The sequence below is a fragment of the Aythya ferina genome (genome assembly GCF_964211825.1).
Source record: "Aythya ferina genome assembly, chromosome: 5".
NCBI classification, from domain to species: Eukaryota; Metazoa; Chordata; class Aves; order Anseriformes; family Anatidae; genus Aythya; species Aythya ferina.
Genome location: NC_140301.1, coordinates 18,880,475 through 18,892,154, shown reverse-complemented (window position 1 = coordinate 18,892,154; position 11,680 = coordinate 18,880,475). Strand labels below are relative to the sequence as shown.

The 11,680-nt window shown below is 45.1% G+C and overlaps 1 protein-coding gene across 13 annotated transcripts in view; it reads left to right on the top strand.

The window, feature by feature from the left end:
• Positions 1–856: 856 nt before the first annotated feature.
• PPP6R3 (protein phosphatase 6 regulatory subunit 3) overlaps positions 857–11,680 on the top strand; it is a 58,532-nt gene continuing 47,708 nt past the window's right edge. For 11 of the 13 annotated variants that reach the window (XR_014693593.1, XR_014693594.1, XM_084521087.1 and 8 more), the window contains exon 1: positions 858–972. The gene's annotated coding sequence lies outside the window, so the exon portion shown is untranslated. Of the gene's footprint in view, positions 973–2,342; positions 2,496–11,680 lie in introns of those variants that run through there. The other 2 variants (XM_084521089.1, XM_084521085.1) reach the window with 2 other exon arrangements.

Here is an 11,680-nt window from a genome sequence, read left to right as displayed (position 1 = left end):
TGGTAAAAAGTTTGTCAGGGCACAGGGCAGGAAACCGCGGCGGGCCCAGGGGGTGAGATGTGGTTTGTAGTGTTGGGCTCAGCTCCCTAATCCCCCTTTCTCCCCTCTTTTTACACTTTGATTTATTCTGTTGCGCTTTGGTAAAAAACGCCTCAAAATCTCGGGCGAAATTCACCCAGTTCCGGGTAAGAAAACAAATCCCCTGGAGAATGCGGGCATCGATCCCGCTACCTCTCGCATGCTAAGCGAGCGCTCTACCATTTGAGCTAATTCCCCGGCCCTGCCGCCGCTCCCTCCCCGCCCTCCCACACGGCCTCGCCCCACCCCCTGCGCGCGCGCCGCGGGCTTGTTGTCAGGCAGTTTGGCGCCCGTGCGGCGCGCGGGGGGGGCGTGGCTCCGCGCGCCGGCCAATGGCGAGCCGCGGGGGGCAAGGCCGAAGGGAGAGCGCCAGCGCAGGCGCCCGCCCCTCCCGCTGTGGCCCTCCTGCCGGGTCCCGGCAGCTCAGCTCCGGATTGGACGGAAGGGGCTTTTTATTTTTTTTAAAAAGAGGCATCCGCTCTCCTGATTGGTCGAAGGGAACGCCTGTCATTTCGACGTCACCGTGTTGCTAAGCGGGGAAGGTGGGAAGCGAGGCGCACCCGCCCCGTGCGCTGACTGGCCGACAACAACCCGAGAGCCCGCCCCCGCGCCCCGTCGCACCCCGTCACAACGCCGGGAGCGAGCGACTGACACCCGCGAATCCCCCAATCAGCGACGGCGCTTCGGCCGCGGCCCAATAGCAACGGCGCGTGGGGCGGCGGGGGGCGGTTCCGGGGCGGGATGATTGGCAGGCGGGGCGGAGGGAGGGAGGGGGGGCTGGCAGGAGCTGCTATGCCCGCCATCTTGGAGCGGCGGTGATGGTGGCGAGCGGAGCCCTGCCCGCCTGAGCGGAGCCAGCCGGGGCCGTGAGGCGGCGGGACGCGCCTCGCCGAGGTACGGCGGCTCCGCGGCTCCCTCCCGCCTCCCTCCCGCTCCCCTCGGGGAGCCGCCGCCTCGCTGCTGCCTCTCCCGCGCCTGCCCGGGCCTGGCGCCTGCCCCGCTCCGGCACAGGGGGGCTGCGGGCGCCCCTCAGGCGGCGCCGGGCTCGCCTCAGGCTGCGGGCCTCGGGCGGGCCCCGCCGCGCGCTCGGAGCCCAGGCCGGGCCTGGCGGGACGCGGCCGGGGGGTGCCGCGGGCCTGGGCGCGGCGGGGAGGGCCCGGGCCGCGCCGGGGGGAGCGGTGCCTGCCCGCAGCCCGCCGCCGCCATGGGCTGCCTCAGCGGCCCCTCCAGGGGTGGTGCCGGGGGCCGGCCGGGTTCCCCCCGCGGCTCTGGAGGGGGTGAAGGGGCCCCCAGCAGCGGGGGAGGTGCCCGGTGCCCCTCTGCAGCCCCTCGTCCCGCTGCTGTTGCTGCACAACTTTACTCGCGCTTCGCTGCTAGCTCTCGGTGCTGACACAGAAACGCCGTGCTGGTACCTGCCTGCGCTTTCCTTCTCTAAACTCAGCTGCTCCAGATTCCTGTAAACATATTGTGTAGTTTCTGTTTTTTCTCTCTCTCTTTTTTTTTTTTTTTTGGCAGCTTTTTCAAAATCAGAATTTATTAAGATTGTGGCAGTGTTTGGGGAAGCCTTAACTGCTGTTCAGTGCCTCTGGCAAAATCTGACTTTGACCCAGCCGGTTCTGGTGTTCTTGTTTTACTTTAATGGCTAAAATGAACCTGCCACTTCTCCTGTTCTTGTGTTACTTTAATGGTTAAAATCTTCTCTAAGCACGAGAGGGGGTTAGTGTTGTGTCTCATGTCTCTGTGACATAAATACAGGTGGGAGGAAAGTCAGGATCTGCCCTGTCAGGACAAATGTTATTTAAGTAGCAACGCACTTATTCAAAGTTTCCTGCTGTTCTAATTTAGGAAAAGTCTTGTGAGTGGAAGAATACAAAAAACTTAGGGGTGGTCTAAAAGTTCTAGGGGATCTACCTTGAAACATGTTGGCAACTTAAAAGTGAAAAGTTGTATTACTTGTTGCTTGTAGCAATACTATTTATAAAGTGTAATTCAGTAAAAGGAGTCTAAACGTACTCTAAGAGTATGCATTGTTTCTTTTAAATACTGAATGCTAAACTGGTTTAGTTTCCACGTAGTAAACATATTCAGTAGATTGTGAACTGTACAAATACCAAATCCCTTTTTCTTTTTCTTTTGCTGGCATGCTGAAAGGTGGGAACTCTCCCTGTTGCAGTAACTACCTGGAATCCCAAAGTTTTGAAACCACAATGCGTATCTTCCGGACAGCGTGTATCCTAGTAGGAGTCTGTGTGATTACTTAGCTCCGTGTTACTTCTTTGTGCTCTCATTAATGAGGCATAGACTAACTGTAGCTTGCGAGAGTCTTTATTATGCAAATCTAACAGAACACTACCGAATTGTTTCAATATATAACTTGTTGATGAGGCTCCATGCAGATGTGGTAGCCAGTCAGCATGGTAAGTTCTTCAGTTTGTAATTGTACATACTTGTTTAAATGCACTTATTGGTTAGTTTCCTTCATCTATGATGTTGCTTGAACATAGATAATATGGTTTTATCTGCTTTCTGTATGAAAAACAGAATTCTTATGCAGTATTGAATGCTGTCATTTCTGAGTTACTAAAGGAATTTATCTTCTAATGCTAATGGAAGACTTTATTTTGGACAGAAGAACTGCTGAAGAGTTCTGTTAACAATGAAATTAAGGAAAACACTGAGCTGGAGTGAAACTTACAGTTCAGAAACTGAGTAAAAGCAGCCTGTTTAATGGTGATGTCTTTAAGCAAGGTAGAGTGTTACAGCTTCTTAGAAAGCAGAGTAGATTTATATGTAAACTGTGGTGGCTGTAATGTCTCTGGAATCTTTTAAATATAAATTAGCCATTGTTATTCTGTTACGGAATTAAAGATATTTAATAGTCTGTGTGCGTTTTCAGAGTTGCCTACAAACTGTTCATTGTACTTCTACAGCCTAGATACCAATCAGAGAATCAGATGATGATCAGAGAGTGATATTCAAGTGGCTTAAATAGAAGGGAATCTGAATTTAGCAGTATTATAGCAGAAAACTATGTATGTAATTTTAGTATTAACAGATGGTTAGAGTGAACTCTATTGCTGTGGCTCAACAGCTTTGCTTTTCTACTCAGCTTAAGCTTGAAGTGCACGTACTATGATGCACTAAACAGCTGGCTCAAAAACAACCAGTATGGGACTGAAACATTAGTCAGAAGAGAGAAATGCTTTGAAGAGCAGTTTGGTCCACTTGCCTTTCTCCCCACTGATGATGTCCTCTTTTGTCCAAGTCCTCGAAAAGCCTTGAAATATATATATTTTTTAACCTCAGGAGGTAGTTAAGAAAATCACTATATCATTATATTGAGATATTTCATGTTCTAGCTTTAGTGTTCCAGCACACTGTGCAGCATCCTTGTAGGTAGTAGGCTTGACGATGAATTTCTTACACTTAACTGGGCTCATTCACAGCCTTTGGAAGCTGTGATGGAAACTGCAGTTTCTGTTTGAGCAGCAGAAGAGGTGCAATTACGAATGTAGTGGTCCTATTCCATAAGCTAGGATGTTTTAAGCGTATCATCTGTCATCTAGGTCTGGCACTTTCGTCTGTGACTGCTAAGATTTCCACGTATTGTATTTTACTTCACATGGCAGGTTTAGGAGTCCTGCATTATCATGAAGTAGACGCCACATCCATCTTCGTAGAAGACTGTGTGTTTGGTTGGGTTTTGTCAAGAGCAAGATGTGGATACGTTGTTTTTGGCAAAACTTTCCCCAGTAATAAAACAAGCAGGGGTAGAGGAAAAATAGTATCTTTCTTGTCCTAACTTTTGTCAGGTTGGAGGAGAAGAACAAGAGGCTTGGGAAATTATTGATCATGTTAGATAGTGATATTTTCAGGGTGGGAGGCAAGCCTGAAAAATCAACCAGAAAATATGTAGAGAGTATGAATGTAACATTGGAAGCTCTGCATCTCGTGTTTAAGCATTTTCGTGATGTGTCAATGTTCCAGCATCTGTTGTAGAAACCATATGCTACTAAGCAACTGAAGTAAAATGTTTTCCTGCCCTTGGATATTATGCGTAGCTCTATAGCTAGCTTGGGACACTTTTCAGGAATCTGGGTAGACTGAATTGATAGGATCAGGGTGACGTTTGGTACAAGCTGCTAACATCTTGCTCATGGCCCTTCTAGGCCTAATAGCATTTTGGTAACGGTACTTCATGCTAAATTGGAGGAAAAAAAACCACACTGTTATTGTCGAATACAAGAACTGTCAAGAACTTGTTTTTTTTTTTTTTTTTTTAATAGCTTCCATAAGGTGCAGAGAAGCATATTTGAAGTGGTGTATGTAATTTGGAGGGTGTGGGGAAAGTGCCTGCAGTATGTAGCAGCCCTTGACTGTTGTTTTTGTGTTGCTCTTCCCTTGTGTAGTCCTCCCGTAGTCCCGTTAAACAGACCTATCTGCTCCTCTTCCACAGGACTTAAAAACTGGGGGTGCTCAGTGACAGGATTTGTGCCTTTGGCAAAGAGAATACCGCGAGGACTTGAGCGTACAGTTGTATGAACTGTGAAGCTGTAATACATGGCACTGAGATGAGAGTGTATGCTGTCTCTGCCTCTAAATATAACTGAAAGAATCGAAACTATTATTTGATAGTACCAGCAATCTGTTGTTGCAGGGGGTGAGGGACTGAGTAAAAGACTGCAGGGTTATTTTAGGCTTTGTTGGCAAAATGGGTAAGAGCATCTGTGAAACCGATAGTTCAATCTTAACCAAATCCTCTCCGTGTTGTAAAGGGAGGCAGATTTAAGAAAGAAAAAAAGCAGAAACTGCCTGATAGTGAGATTTGAGGGTTAATTTACTTGGATGAAGTCCTGAGACTGTTCCTGTTCCATTTTGGGTGAGATGTTTCCAAGCGTTTGTACACAAGTTTGTATACTTTTGCAGGGCGATGGAGTACACGGCCTAGTGGTCTCCTTTCTGTGCCCATTGGGTCTTCTGGAAACTGAAAGGCTGTAGGCCAGCTCTTGTTTGTTGTGCCAAAAGATGCTTCTAAAAGCAAAGTAAACTCTAAAGCCTTTTTACGACAACCGAAGTCCTGGGTGAGACTTTGTGCAAGGGCCCTGTAATTCCCTGTGGGGTAACAATCGGGTTGGGATTGAGGATGGAAACTTTCAGGTGTTTTCAGCAAAAATTAGTGGTCATTTATAATGAGGTTATTAAACATATTCCAGAATATAGCACTTCGTGTTTTCAATGCCTTGAGTGAATCCTAGATATCATTTTATCCCTACACAGTGATTTTATCATACACAGTGCCACTGCCACCTCTTTTAGTGGAGATAGCAGAATCTCCAATCAGATCCTTATATGCAAGTAAAAGTTTTTTGTGCAAACTTAGCTTCTTAGAGAGGTTTTTGGAGCAGATCTTCTAATTTGACAAACTTGTGACCTATAAAATCACAGAATGGTTTAGGCTGGAAGGGACATTAAGGATCATCCGGTTGCAGCCCCCTGCCATGGACAGGGACACCTTCCACCAGCCCAGGCTGCTCCCAGTCCTGTCCAGTCTGGCTTTGGGCACTGCCAGGGATGGGACGTCCACAGCTTCTCTGGGCAGCCTGTGCCATGCTATTTCCACTGGAGGAGGTGACAGCAGCACTGTGTAGCAGGGATAAAAAAAAAAAAAAAAAGCCATTAGAGGCCCCAGAGCTGAACACAGGGCCCCAGGTAAGGTCTCACAAGAGCGGAGCAGGTGGGCGGAATCCCTTCCCTCACCCTGCTGGCCACACTTCTGATGCAGCCCAGGACAGGGTTGGCTTTCTGGGCTGCAAGCACATGTTGCCAGTTCATGTTGAGCTTCTTGTCAACCACCACTCCCCCAGGTCCTTCTCCTCAGAGCTGCTCTCAATTCATTCTCCACCCAGCCTGGATATGTGCTTGGGATTTTACAGGCACAGAACCTTGCCCTTGGTCTTGTTGAACTCCATGAGGTCCACACAGGCCCGCCTTTCCAGCCTGCCCAGGTCTCTCTGGATGGCATCCCTTCCCTCCAGTGTGCCAACCACACAACGTATATGGGGAAGGTGCCTTCTGTAAGTGTACGTTAGGCTCCTCTAGAAGAGTGAAGCATGAGACCCTCACCTGCTGCCAGGTGATGCACACTTGTCACTTACAGGAGTGCCCTAATTGAGAAGATGACACATTCACATTTTTCCTGTGAAATACACTGTAATGTTACCTTTAAAATAGACCAAGGGCTGTCTTGGTGTGTTCTTCATAATTCTATGATGGTATTTTGATCGGTTTTCAATCTAAAATGCTCAGCTAAGAACTTCAGGAGTGGTTTGATCTATAGTAGTTGACATTATTTCTTTCACTACTGCCTTGACAGACTTGTCATATAGCTGTGTCTTCACAACCCGTCCCATCAGGAAAATATCTAGAGGATTACCTTTGCTTGAGTAGTTCAGCTATTCACCAAACACCTTGAAAAAGATGGAAAGTCTCAAGACTGCTGAAATAAAGCCGTAGCTGTGGCAGGTATAGACCCGGTTCTGGGTGGGTGGGTTTCCTGCTGATGGTGGAAGTGGCCTGCATCTGCAGGAGAACTGCCTTGCCCTTTGCCTGCCTATCTTCCAGGTGGAAGTCTGTTTGGAAACTGTAACAGCACAGGGATTGCATTCCTACCTTCCGTGTTATGAAGGCTTGGTTTGTCACTGCTCATGGTGCTCCCTAAGGGTTCTCAGTGTTTTGGTAACTTTTTTCCTGCCTGTGAGCGACAGCTGTAGAAGTTACACTGAGCCTGGCTGCGAAGTAGGCAGTTCTTGGCTGGGGCAATCAAGCATTCATCAGAGGATCCTTCCGTGTGTGTACTTGTTGCTGATGGTGGGCTCTTTGTAACTTCAAACCACCTTGTATTTAATGGCAAAAAGATGTTGTGTGCTGAACATTGTGCTTATATTAAATTCATCCTATTTTTCCCAAAATCAAGTGGGTAGTAAAGGTGCCATTAGCATGAGGTCCTCGTTTCTTAATGGTCAGCATGAAACTAAAGGTGGCTCTTGATGCTGCCTTCTTTTACTGTAGTGACGAGCATGATGGTTTGGTTTTAGCAAGTGGGGCTTCAAAGCAGGGAAATGGATGAAGTTGTAAAGCCAAAGCAGATAGGGGTCTGGTAGTTGGTGAAAGGTGGTATAAGACCACTGCACAAGTTGGGCTCTGCAGGTTGTAAGAAAGAAGGTAATTGCTGTCACAGCTGTTAGTTGGCAGTAGCATTTAGCACTTAGCTGCAGGATAGTCATAAAAATTAAAACCTTACAATTGTTTTAATGTTACCGAATCCTTCCTGTTACTTTACCAGTGGTTATGGGATGCCTTTCTTCATTTAAAAAGGAATATATTTTGCTATCAGACCATGAAAGTTGTCTTATATCTGTAGTTCTTTACCTGTATTGTTGTCCAGGTCAAGACTGTCTCAGAGTCTCAATACAAAAAAAGCTCATAAACTTTGTAAGAACAATACTGTGTGACTGGGGACTGAACTTAAAACTTGTTCTCAACCTGTTACAAATATTTGATTGCTTTTATTTGTCAGTTGATGTGCCAGGTGCACAGTCATGGGTGGGGACAGACACTTTCTTCCCATGGAAGCGTGTTCAAGTGTGCTCTCCTGCTGTCCTTACATCTCAAAACACGTATATCTGAAAAAAGAACCTTGCCATGGCTGGGTGGAGTACTAGCTACACCTAACCTGGGTGCTTTGACTCAAAAAAGCAAATTATAAATCCAAATGAATCCCTAACTCTCTACTAACTGAATAGGAAATTATTTCTGAGATTGGATTTGTAGGCATGGGATATCAAAGGTAAACAGTCTTAAAAATAAAATAAAATTCTGCAGCTCTCTGTGGTTGTCTGTGACAAATGACTCAAATTCCACAACCCCTGTAGGTTGCTTCCTATCTTTTGTAGTATAGGAAACACCTGTGTGTGTGTGACATGTTTTGCAGTATAGGAAACTGGCTTCCTTCTAGGGCACAACAGAATGCAGTGATGCTGAAGTTCTTCCATGGTAGGTTTTTCTTTGAACTACACTGACCCCATACTCCTTTACTCCACACTCAGATATTCTTCAAATTAACTCCAGCTTTTCAGAGAAACGTGCAGGCTGTAAGGCTGCAGACCAGAATGCAATGGAGTTGTTTTTTTCTCCCCTGAGGTTGTAGCCCTGTGCAGCCAAGAATGCAATTGTTAATGGATGTAGGAAACGTAACCGCAGCGCTGATCCTCACCATCATGACAGGGCAGGTTGCAGGTTATGTCGGTGTCTGTAACGTATTTGTTGGAAACGGTGAACGCTATGGTCATGGTGATGAAGGTGGTCTTTGGAAATGTGAATTAGGATAGGATAGTTGGGTTGGAAGGTGCCTTCGGAGATCATCCAGTCCAACTGCCTGACACTGCAGCATTGAATTGGTGACCGAGGCTATGTACTGGATCTACTGAGCAGCATGATGCAAGTAAAAATGGTAGATTGATTTTACTGTCCATGTCTTTTTTAGAAAAAATGTCTCATTTGTATTATAGAAAACCTGAAAGAACAGCTAGTGAATCCAAGGTGGTGGTTGAAAATACAGAAATGAAATATGGAGGGGAAATAGATGGTGTATTTTTTTCTTTTTTTTTTTTTTGAATTGCAGCTAAACCTGCTTCAAAGCTTTGTTCCTAGGCTTTCAAGCATTTCAAGTTAATTTCTGGTGATAGTTTCAAAACTGTAATGATCCTTAACGAAGTTGCCTTGCTGCTTGTTGCACTGCTGGTGACTTAACTTTATGGGATGGTACTAGAATTTGCCAAAATCTTTGTGGTAGTATAAAAGACTCGGGTTAGAACTTCTGTAAACTGATTTCTGAGTTTTTAGTTAGCAGAAAATATTTTTTTGGGGGGTATGTCTTGTAATGCTGTTATGAAATGGTGAAGTATTTAAGTTCTGGGTTAGCAATTTAAATGGCTTGCTTCTTTTGAAACTTTTCTCCAAATGCGTAGAGTAGGCCTATAGGCCAGAAGCATCAGTGCTGCTTTCTGTAATTGTTTGCCGTGTGTTTGGGTTAATGTTAGCATTAATTCAGTGTTTCCTACTTATGGAATGTAAAGTAATGCTTATAGGGTGGAGTTGAGGCCTCTTCTTGCGCTGGGAGAAAACAGAGATGTGTTGGCAGCTAGAGAGAAAGCTGCTTGGAGGAAGGAAAGGGTGGTAGAAGTATTGTAGGTACTGTGTTGGAGCCTAGTCTTGAGGGGGAGAGGAGCTTGTAGAAAATCAGAGAGGAGACAGCCAACTGATATATTTCCTCAAGTATTTCAATTAGGGCCATGGCAAGAAAAACTTTGTATCCCTAGCCTGTGGCATGTTGCTTGAAAGGGCTTATTTTATCTGCCTGCACTTCATGAAATTGCTCAGTTGATCACTTCTGTGTCAAGATCTGTGAGTATGAAAATAATCTCCCTTTGAAAAAAAAAAAAATATTCTAAATGACTACTAGATCTCTGAGGAGGGCTTGCCCTGTACTCTGCTGGTTGCTACTGTGACAGGGTTCTGAAAGGTGCCAGGTAGCAACTAAACTCTTCTAATGATCCAATGAGAAGAATTGAAACAGCCTTAAAAAGATTTTGAAGACCCCTGAGGAAACAGAGTAGGCTTTACATTTTGCTTTACAACTGTGGCTTTTTCATTTGACATAGGACGTGTGTTGCAGGTGGAAGAAGGTGCCTTATTCTGTTTGGCAGTGACAGTTTTTCTGACGGTGTCAAAATGGAAGAGTTGCATGGGGAAAGCATATGTTCCCTCAGTGGAGGCACTGACTGCACCTGTGTCTGGAAAATGTGGTGTAACTTCAACGTGCACACCCTGTAAAAGCATGGTGTGCTGAAACTCAGGTTACTGAAGTGGCTTGCTGTAAAATATAAATTACCTGGGGAGTAGGGGCAAGGGGGAAGAAGGAGAACTTAACAGCCACTTCAAACCTTGTGCAAGATGCCTTTTCAATGATTGTCCATTATTTTGTTGGTTTTCGAACTTCTTCTAGAACTTATTTTTGGTGATTCTCCAAAAAATAGCCATTCATTGAACATAGATAAGTGAGAGTTGGTGGTATCTTCTAATTCAAAGCAGTTTTTCTTAGTTTGGTAAGTTGAATCTCAGCAAACTCAAGTTAATCATGCCTCTATCTGCACTTTCACTGTGTAGTTCTAAATGTCTGCAATTTATATAATGGTGGGGAAGGGGCTGTGCTAGTACTTTTATATTACAAAAGTTGGTAGTAAAATGCTTGTGGAGGATTTTGAACTTCAGTTATTAATCCTTGTGTGGTAAGGTAACCTATCTATTTGCATCCAGTGCTTCACTGACATTCTACATGCAGTGAAATTATTTTCCCTCTTCCAACTACTTTACTTCCAGTATATCCACAGGGACAGAAACACAGTTCTTTAGGCTGTACCCCTGCCTTTAGGCTGTACCCCTGCATATACGTAGTTCTGTGACGGAAACGAGGGTGTTTGTACTTGGGGTTAAAGGTTGAACTACAGCCATAATGTCAGCACTAAACTAGGAAAGAGTCCAAAAGGTGCTAAAGCCCTTGTCTAAATGCAGATACCAACATTTAGGTAAGCAAATGCGGTAAAGTAGCATTCCTTGTATCCAGGTGCCTGCCACTGTATTTTATTTCCCTTGCTTGACAGATATGTTGGAATAACTTTTTTCTTTTTAACTTTTTGCACTAGGGGCTGTGTTGATAAACAAGGAAACCGAAGGGATTGTAGAAAAAAGCATAGAGAAGACCCAAGCTTTTTGGTGCATAAATTCAAGATTAGGAATCCACTTCCTCAAGTGGAAGTAAAAATCAAGGATTTATTTTAACCTGCCTGTATTGCAGATTAAAAGAGGAAATATCTTCAGCTCTTCTTGTCGTGCTATCAGACCTGCACAGCCTTTGAAGGGTGATAGGGATTCCAGGCTTCGGTTTGAAAAGCAAAACATGTTTGTTGTGATATAGCCATGTTAGCCTGGGTGTGTGCGCAGGGTGGATTGGTTAGTTCTGTCTGTCCTCATAAGATATGGTAGCACAGAAATAAAAAAAAAAAAAAAAAAAAAAAAAGCTACTCAGGGGCTCAGCTCTTGATATCTTTATTAAAAGGCAGCTGACTGGAGCTTCATGAAGCCAAGCAGTGCCACGCTGCTGGAAGCTGCTGCCAACTTCTGCTTCTGAGCTGCAAACAACATTAACAAGACCAAGATGTTGCTTAAAAAGAAAACTTGTAATACTTGGTTATGCTGTCCATACAGAAGGAATACTTTTTGCTGCCCTGGTTAGAAATTACTGAAGCAAGCAGCTTTCTTCTGCCTCTGTATTTTCATGCACCTCAAAATTCAATTTGCATCCGAATTTAAAGGTTTAATCAGCATGGTGAAAAGGAGGATGAGCTTACCTGAACAGTTAAGGGTTATCCTGATGAAGTGGGCATGTTTGCGTTATACTCAGCAGTGGCACATTAGAAATGGCCAAGCCAGTTAGGCTTATGCTTTGATGTTTACAGTGTGCCATGCCAAGTACAGATTTTGGTTC